Source organism: Pteropus vampyrus, unplaced genomic scaffold (assembly GCF_000151845.1).
Source record: "Pteropus vampyrus isolate Shadow unplaced genomic scaffold, Pvam_2.0 Scaffold251, whole genome shotgun sequence".
NCBI lineage: Eukaryota > Metazoa > Chordata > Mammalia > Chiroptera > Pteropodidae > Pteropus > Pteropus vampyrus.
The window spans coordinates 1091938-1101075 of record NW_011889032.1 but is presented as its reverse complement, the minus strand read 5'-3'; the positions used below and the strand labels follow the sequence as shown (position 1 = coordinate 1101075).

Genomic DNA, 9138 nt, shown 5'->3' with positions numbered 1-9138 from the left:
CTATAAGGGCAGAAATGGAATGTGAACCCAGCCAAGTCTGACCCAAAAGGGCAGGCTTGTAACCTCCCAGCCTTTTGTCTCTGTGCGGCCATCATGCTTTGAACCTGACCAGAGACCCTCTTCTTCCTCCAGGAAGCCTCCCTGGATTCGCCACCTCCATACACTGTCACTCTTCCTCATGGTTTATGCGTTTGGCTTACTGTGAAGCACAGTCTCAAAAGTGGAGTGAGATTCCATCAGTCCTTCTCCTATCCAGCCACTTGAGGGTTTTGTTTTGTTTTGTTTTGTTTTGTTGTTTTGAGGCAACTAAGGCTCTTCATGCCCCTTGTATCGGGACGAAGTCCAAACCTCAAGGCCTGGAATTTGAGTTCAAGTTCTTTTGGGACTCAGTCCTGTTCATTTTTGACACATTGTCATCTACTCTCCACTTGATTAGTTGTTGTTATTGGGTTTGAATCCCAGCTGGGAGAGTTTCCATTGGTGGGACTTTGGTCTAGGTAACTTGAACTCCCTAGGCCTTATTTTCCACATCTATAAAATGAGTATAATAATCTAGGCCCCCAGAGAGTCTATAACACCAGGAAGTTGTTATCTTAGTGTCTTGCACACGTAAGTGCCTGGTAAATGCTAGCTGTCGCTATGTCTGCGCAACAAACCTTAGATTTCCCCTCTCTAGCTCCCTCTGCCTAGATGTCCCTTCCACATCAAATCCTCTGGCAAACTCTCACGGCTCCTTCAAAGGCTGGTTGTAATGTCACCTTCTCTCAGTAGTTTTCCAGATGCCTCTTCTCAGTTTCCACACAAAAGGGTATAGCCGTGTCCATCCTACATATTAGATTTAAAAGAACCCATAGATACTATCCAACGCAGTATTTCCATTTGCAGTCTGTGGATGGTAATAGGTATTAGAACAAAACAAGCTCTTTCTTATGGTCAAACAGGTTTGGGAAAAAAACTCTGGGTTAAACAAAGTTAACCAGACATCTTCCCTGCAGAGGTTCTCAGAGACTTTGACATCAATGCTGACACACATTGTGACCTTCAAAGAGGCAGGCGAGAACATTTTATAGGGTTTTCAAACTTGCAATGGAGCCATGTATAGGGTTTGGGTTTTGGTGGAACACATTTGCAAAACGCTGATTGAATCCAGTCTCTTAAGTTAGCAAATGGAGAAGCCGAGGCCCTGAGAAGTGAGTCCACACAGCAATTTAGTAGCAGGGCTGGGAGTCGGGCCCAGGAATGGTCTTCTGACCTGGATTCCTGTTCTTCTCCTGCCCACTCCCCCGCCAGGCTATGCTGACCACATGGGGTTCACTCAGTTCCGCCGACGATTCCAGGTACTGGACCCTCTGCTCATGAAGAAGTTCATGTTGGTCACCGAGGGAGTAGACGAGAGGAAGGTATGTAGGACTGGGTGGCAGGCCTTGGGGGCAAAGACGAGGGTGCTGTGAGGTTTGGCCCAGTCCCCTGCTCTAGACCGCACTCTGTGCCATGTCACTTAGACACTACCCACACCAGAATGGCCCTCTAAAACCCTGCATGACGAAGTATAGGAAAAGAATTAGAGTGATGAGAAGAACATGAACCGGCTTGGAGGGCCCCTAGCAAAATGAAAAGCCATCATTTCCAGAGGGTGTTCCACTCAGCACCAGCACCCTGAGATATTCCATGAAAAGAGGGCTTCACAGTCCAAAATGTTTGGGAAGCATTTCAAGCTAGAGCCCCAATCTTACAGAGTTACAATGAACCATCCCCCTCAGGGTTAGCTGTTCCCTCTGCCTGGAGCACTCTTCTCCCTAATCTTTGCATGGTCAGTGTCTCTTGTTATTCAGATCCTGCCTCAAATGTTACTCCCCATCACATCATCTTGTTTAAATGTTTGTGTAGCACTTAGCCTTATGGGAAATTATGTAGATCCCCTGTGTGTTTTCTGGCTCATAGCAAGTGCTCAATCAATTTTCTGTTGAATGAATGAATGAATGAATGAATGAATGAATACACATACCTAACTTCGTATTTCTGCCCCTGTGTGTGTCTCCTTTCTCCAACTCTACTGTAAACCCTCGATAAATGTTTCTATTGAGAATAGCCACTAGCTGATCAATGATTACAGAGCTCTTTAGAATTTGCAAAATCCTATTGCATCCTCACAGCAGTCCTGCAAAACAAGAGCTATTATGGCCCTTACACAAATGAGAAAACAGAGTCATATAGGGATGAATTGACTCCCTTGAGGCTACACAGCCAGGCGTTCATGTGTTTTGTCCCTGAAACCAAGTTTCTTGATTCCAGGGAGGGTAGTTGAGACAACTTGGGCTCCAGAGTCAGACAGACCTGCAACTGACTCCCAGCTGGGGCTATATGAACATAAGCAAGTTTCTTCATTTTTCTGCCTTAGTTTTCTCATCTGTAAAGTGGAAACAACAATGCCTACCTCAATGGAGTGTTTTGAGGACTGCATGTAATAGTATAGTTGATGTGCTTGACACAGGTACTGGCACACACTAAGGGCTTAGTACATATGAACTACTATTGTAAGCATCACCAGCATCCACGTCGACACCAGCATCATCATTGTCTTTCAAGGCCAGAGAGATGGCAACCAAGCCACACAACCTACCCTCACAACCATGTTGACGTTATAGCACCCTGAGATATTCCATGAAAAGAGGGCTTCACAGTCCAAAATGTTTGGGAAGCATTTCAAGCTAGAGCCCCAATCTTACAGAGTTACAATGAACCATCCCCCTCAGGGTTAGCTGTTCCCTCTGCCTGGAGCACTCTTCTCCCTAATCTTTGCATGGTCAGTGTCTCTTGTTATTCAGATCCTGCCTCAAATGTTACTTCCCATCACATCATCTTGTTTAAATGTTTGTGTAGCACTTAGCCTTATGGGAAATTATGTAGATCCCCTGTGTGTTTTCTGGCTCATAGCAAGTGCTCAATCAATTTTCTGTTGAATGAATGAATGAATGAATGAATGAATGAATACACATACCTAACTTCGTATTTCTGCCCCTGTGTGTGTCTCCTTTCTCCAACTCTACTGTAAACCCTCGATAAATGTTTCTATTGAGAATAGCCACTAGCTGATCAATGATTACAGAGCTCTTTAGAATTTGCAAAATCCTATTGCATCCTCACAGCAGTCCTGCAAAACAAGAGCTATTATGGCCCTTACACAAATGAGAAAACAGAGTCATATAGGGATGAATTGACTCCCCTGAGGCTACACAGCCAGGCGTTCATGTGTTTTGTCCCTGAAACCAAGTTTCTTGATTCCAGGGAGGGTAGTTGAGACAACTTGGGCTCCAGAGTCAGACAGACCTGCAACTGACTCCCAGCTGGGGCTATATGAACATAAGCAAGTTTCTTCGTTTTTCTGCCTTAGTTTTCTCATCTGTAAAGTGGAAACAACAATGCCTACCTCAATGGGGTGTTTTGAGGACTGCATGTAATAGTATAGTTGATGTGCTTGACACAGGTACTGGCACACAATAAGGGCTTAGTACATATGAACTACTATTGTCAGCATCACCAGCATCCACGTCGACACCAGCATCATCATTGTCTTTCAAGGCCAGAGAGATGGCAACCAAGCCACACAACCTACCCTCACAACCATGTTGACTTTATCTCCAGGTGAGTGTGCCCGTGTGTGCTTGAGACCGTCAGCCCTGGAATCCTCTATCAACGAGTCACGAGGATGGAAGAGTAAACAGAGTCACAATTATTAGATCTTTTCTTGGCTCTTCTGCAATAGGGACCAGGGCACAGGCCACCTCCTGAAGACAAGGCAGCATCTTCTATGTGGCCCTCCTAACTCACCATGGGGAAGGGACATCAGACTGAGCTTGTGTGGTTCAGGGCCATCCCTTCTCTGAGTGTCAGCCCATCTTGAAAGCCACAAAACCCTACCTGGCTTGATGCCACCAACCGCTGAGTACCAATCTTCATTTGGGGTTGGTTCCTCCCAACTCGATTTCTGTTCAGAGCATCTGGAATGAAGCCATTGAAAGGGTCTTGGCCTCCTCTGCAGTTGATAACAGCACAGAAATGAGGCATGGGGGAGTTTTCTGTGGTGGCAGTGGGTGTAGCATATGGAAACGTTTCTATTCTGGACGACTCAGCAGTTCTTTGTTGTAGCCAAACCAAAACCACCTCCATGTACATGCTGGAAGCCTCAGAAAATGGAAAATTACAAGTGGGATAGACTTAGTGGGGGAGTTTTCACTTCTTATTCTTTTTTTATTTGCTCACAAATTTCATTTGCTGCAGCATAGAATTTTGGTAGCAAACACCATCCTGCCTCTTATGAAAAAGCTGATAAATATTCATTTGCCAAGCAATGCGATAAGCTATGAATTATACATGAACATGTGCTCCGGTGGGCAAACTGTCAGCCTGTGTGTGTAAAGCAGTTAAGACCCCAGGATTTAAGAAGACAAGTTTGACAGCTAGGAAAGGTCAATATTGTCATTAGACACTAGACGGCAGCAGAGAGACTTCATTGTCAGGGTGTAAAATGAGCCTTGGAGAGGTCCCCTGTGTGCCTAACATGTGGTGCTCAAACACTGTTGTTTTTTTTTTTTTTTTTTTTCCTGCCAGTGAAGTGCTCTCATTCGGTGGGTGCCTGCTGGATATTTTGTGTTCCTGAAACAAAAATAGCATCTGCCTTTTATCACATGCGCACAAACTCCCATCACAATATATTAGGCACGATGTGAAAAGGTTACAGATCCTTGACCTGAACCAGCCCTCAAAAGATAAAGGCTTCCTACTCTGGAAATTAACCCCACTTTAAAGCAGAGGCAACTGAAGCCACCAGCCAGGTAGTGGTAGCCCCGGGATGTGAACTCAGGCTCTCAGATTCCTTTGCCAGGCAACATAATAGGCCATGAACACAGGGCTATTTACTTTTTATTGTGGTAAAAAACAGAACATAAAATCGACCACCTAAAGCATCTTTAAGCCTATAGATCAGTGTCATTTAGTGCATTCATATTGTTGTACAGCTATCACCACCATCCATCTCCAGAGTTGTTTTCATCTTCTCCAACTGAAACTCTGTACCCATGAAACACTAACTCCCCAACCTGCTTCCCCCAGCCCCTGGCAACCACCATTCTACTTTCTGCGGCTATGAATTTGGCTACTCTAGGTACTTCACAGAAGGAACCATACAGTATTTATCCTTTTGTGACTGGCTAATGTCGCCTAGCATAACGTCCTCAGCGTTCATCCATGTTGTAGCATGAGCCAGAATTTTTTTTCCTTTTTAAGACTGAATAACATTCCATTGTGTATATTTACAGCATTTTGTTTACCCATCTATCTGCTAGTGGATACTTGGGTTGCTTCCACCTTTTGACGAATGTGAATAATGCTGCTATGAACATGGGTGTAAATATATCTGCTGGAATCCCTGCTTTAATTCTCTTGGGTAGATGCTCAGAAGTGCAATTGCTGGATCATATGGTAATTCTATATTTAATTTTTTGAGGAGCCGCCAAACTGTTTTCCATAGTAGCTACACCATTTTACATTCCTACCAACAGTGCATAAGGATTCCAGTTTCTCCACAGCTCAGTGACACTTGCTATTTCCTGCTATTTTTTTCTTTTTTATAGTAGCCATCCTAATGGATGTGAAGTGGTATCTCATTGTAGTTGCAGTTTGCATTTCCCTGACGATCAGTGATATTGAGCACCTTGTCATGATCACACAGGACTTTTGAATGGAAGGTCTCTGAGGACAGGCAGTGTTCAGTGAAGTTACTTACAGAATGTGCCATCCACGATGTTAATTTAAGATAAAAATTATTAATTTCATCCAACTTTAACCAAGTGCCTATCTTTTACTGGGCCAGAGATACAGGGATGAACAGAACATAGTCTTACAGGTGGGGAGAAAGACTAAAACAAGCAATTTCCATACAGAAGGGTGGCTTTTGGATTCCCCAGGGAAAACCCCTAAATCTTTTGATGTTTGAAGTAGGGGTGAGGGTTGGCTACTCAGGGAAGACACCTCAGAGAGGGTGATAATTGAGTTGAGGCTGGTGGGATAATTTGGAAGAATCAGGTAAGAAGTGCACACATTGGGTACAGTTCGTGCAAAGACCTGGAGCCGTGGGGTTGCATGGCTAGTTTTGTGTAGCTGAAGCATAAAGGATGCCAAGTGTCAAGGAAAGGGGCTGAAGATGTTGGCAGGACCATGGGTCATTGTTAGCAGGGCTAGAGACTCTGGGCTTTATCAGGTGGTTAGTTATGGTCCACTGAAAGGTTTCAAATAGATAGTGACATAGAACACCTGATCTTTATTACTCGAACTGGCTTAAACAAAATTATGAAGGAAGTGAAGTCCATTCTGCCCATTCCATGGTCTTCTTTAGAGAACAGTATCCTCATGCTGACCTCCAGCTGTTCAGGATGCCCCTGTCTCTTCTAGATACATATACATATGCTCAGGTCTCCATCATGACTTTATATTTTTCCGTAATCATCTTGGGGCCCGATCCTCTCTCCCAGATTATCTCATCTGGTTGAGATTATACAGAGTTATCATAATGGTGGACTCTCAGGCAGGTCAGTGGAGGACTTCTTTCAGCCGACCTTGGCTATTCCCCAGATTCTGGTCCCTTCAATCTTTCTGCTGCTGAGGCAGGAGTTGTCAGTTCTCTCTGATCAATGTGAAGAAACCCTTGAGTCTTCCTCCTCCCGAAAGTGCTGATTGATTTTAGCCAACAAAATCTATCCCTGGGGACTTGATCTGAAGAACACGATTAAGGGATGTCGATTTATCTTCTCAAAGGCAAGCACTCTTATTCCATCTCAGACCCTGGTTGGACATTCCCAACCTCTCCTGAATTTGTCTCAGAGTCCCTTTTGGGTGGGAAGAGGTCCCTACGAGCCCATGGCTGGAAAGGGGACCTGTCTGTTCTCAGGGTGCTGAATGATGTGTTCCTATAGCCTTAGTCCTCTGGAATTTATCCATCATACTTTTCCTGCTCACCTTACTGTCCTCCAGTTTGAGTCTACTGTTTTAATAATTATGTGCATTTTCCATTCGGTGTTAACCAACCAATTGTGTGTGTGTGTGTGTGTGTGTGTGTGTGTGTGTGTGTTGGGGGTGTTGAATGAAATGAGGTCATATGAAAATGGACTTTTTGTTTCAAGATGGCATAATGAAGCTCCTGGCACATAGTAGGCACCCAACAGAGGGCAGCTGTTGGCCATGGTGGTCATTGGGCCATGGTGTTTATGGAGAAGGTGCTATGCTCATGGAAGCCAGATAGTTCACTGGATGAACTTCCAATTCCACAGACACGGATTCTCCATTTCACACCACTCATTGAGGAGTGAGTTGAGGAAGGAATTCTCAGTCATGGCTCTTTATTATTCCTGGAGTCTCTCATTGCCTGTCTAGCATGTAAAGCTTCTTATATGATGTCAGCCATATGCTTTTGGGGTACATCCCTGTTAAACATTGGAGAGAAAGCTCTACGTAAAATTCTACGAGACAAAGGGGCTCTGTAAGTGGAGGTATCACTTGGGTTTCTCCCAGGTATATTCAAGGACTCATAATGCCTAGATTGGTGAAGGTGAAGGGTGTGTTATCACTCCACAGTGCTAAAGAAGAGCTTAAACCTCAGAACCTCCACCAGTTACTAGTATTTACTGAAACTTAGCATGTGCCAGGCATGATAGTAAGCACTCTGTGTGCATTATAATAGCTGCCTGGAAGTCTTTGTCAAGTTCAGCTTCCAAGCCCACAGAGGGTTTCTATTGACTGCTTTTTTGTTTGTTTGTTTCCTTGAGTATAGGTTGCACTTTCCAGTTTCTTTGAATGTCTTGTAATTTTCTGTTGAAAACTGGACATTTTACATAATATGGGATAAGATCTCTAGGTTCCAATCTTTTCCCAACTATTTAGTAACTAACTTATCTGGACTAGATTTATGGAGTCTGTCTCCCCCATGGTATGAGATTTCTGATACCTCTGCTCAGTTTTTTATTCTTTTTTTTTTTTTTTAATAAATTGTGGGTTTTCAGGGTCAGTTTGGTAGTCAGCAGAGGTTGTGATCAAATACCTTAAATTTGTGAAGCATTCACCTAATTCTTATGGAGCTGTGTGTGCATTGAGAAATGAATTCAATGTCCAGGCATTTACAGTGTGTCCTAGTTTTCACGTTTTGTTTGGCTATTTCACATGTTTTCTGCCTGTGTTTAAATAGGGATATGTAGGTAGCTAGGGCCATCTCCATCTCTCCTGTGCATACATGTGGCCTTGAGCATGATACAGCCTTCCAATTGCCAGGAATATGTAGGCGCTTATAATGGTGCACTACGGCTGTTCCATTCCCTACATCTCCTTGTTAAGTTTTTGGCTAGTTAATGTCTATTGCCTGCCCCACTCAGGATAACAACCTTAGGCTAGCAGTGCCATTGACCTTCTTCATTTGTTTGCTGCCAAGATCAATACTGTTTCTGATAATGATCCTGGGTGTGGCGTTTTCCTGTGCCTCACTCTATAGAAGTGAATTTCACAGTTTGTCTCCCTCTGGTGGGTTTACTGCAGTGACAGAGCTTGGTGGGGGAATGGAAGAGCTCTAGTCAAGGTTGGCACAAACCCCCACTGTTCTTTCCTGAGGTTAAATTGGTTTTTCTTGAATAAATGCTTCTCAATTTATTGTATTCCCTGGCCCAGTTTCCAGAGTATTAAACTTGTTTTTGAAAACCATATCCATTTTTATCATTGTTTTTTGGGGTGAAAGAATTCATCAATTTCCTTGCTTTATCATTCTGGAAGTCTCACTCCTACATGCTGCTTTTGTGACCTCATTAAGTCCCTGCTACATCCTTGTAGGATAGGCATGATTTCAACATATTCTAGAATATGAAGATCAGACAGGAGGACTAACCTGCTTGCTCAGGGTCACACAGCCTAGTGAATGGTAGGGCTGTACTGGATCCCAGAGTTAGAGGGCAGAGAAGAACTTTGAGAACCTGATTCCCTGGGGTTGTACCTCATCCCTCACTTCTTAGCATATGACCTTTGACAAATAATTTTATTGCCCGGGACCTCATTTTCTTTCTCTGTAAAATGGGCACAAGATAGTACCTTTTACAGAGGTTTGAA

General features: G+C 43.8%; 1 protein-coding gene across 1 annotated transcript in view; it reads left to right on the top strand.

Moving 5' to 3' along the window:
• The window catches only part of MYO18B (myosin XVIIIB), a 270882-nt gene that overhangs the window by 101777 nt on the left and 159967 nt on the right, over nt 1-9138 (top strand). The gene's annotated exons all lie outside the window — the stretch shown is intronic.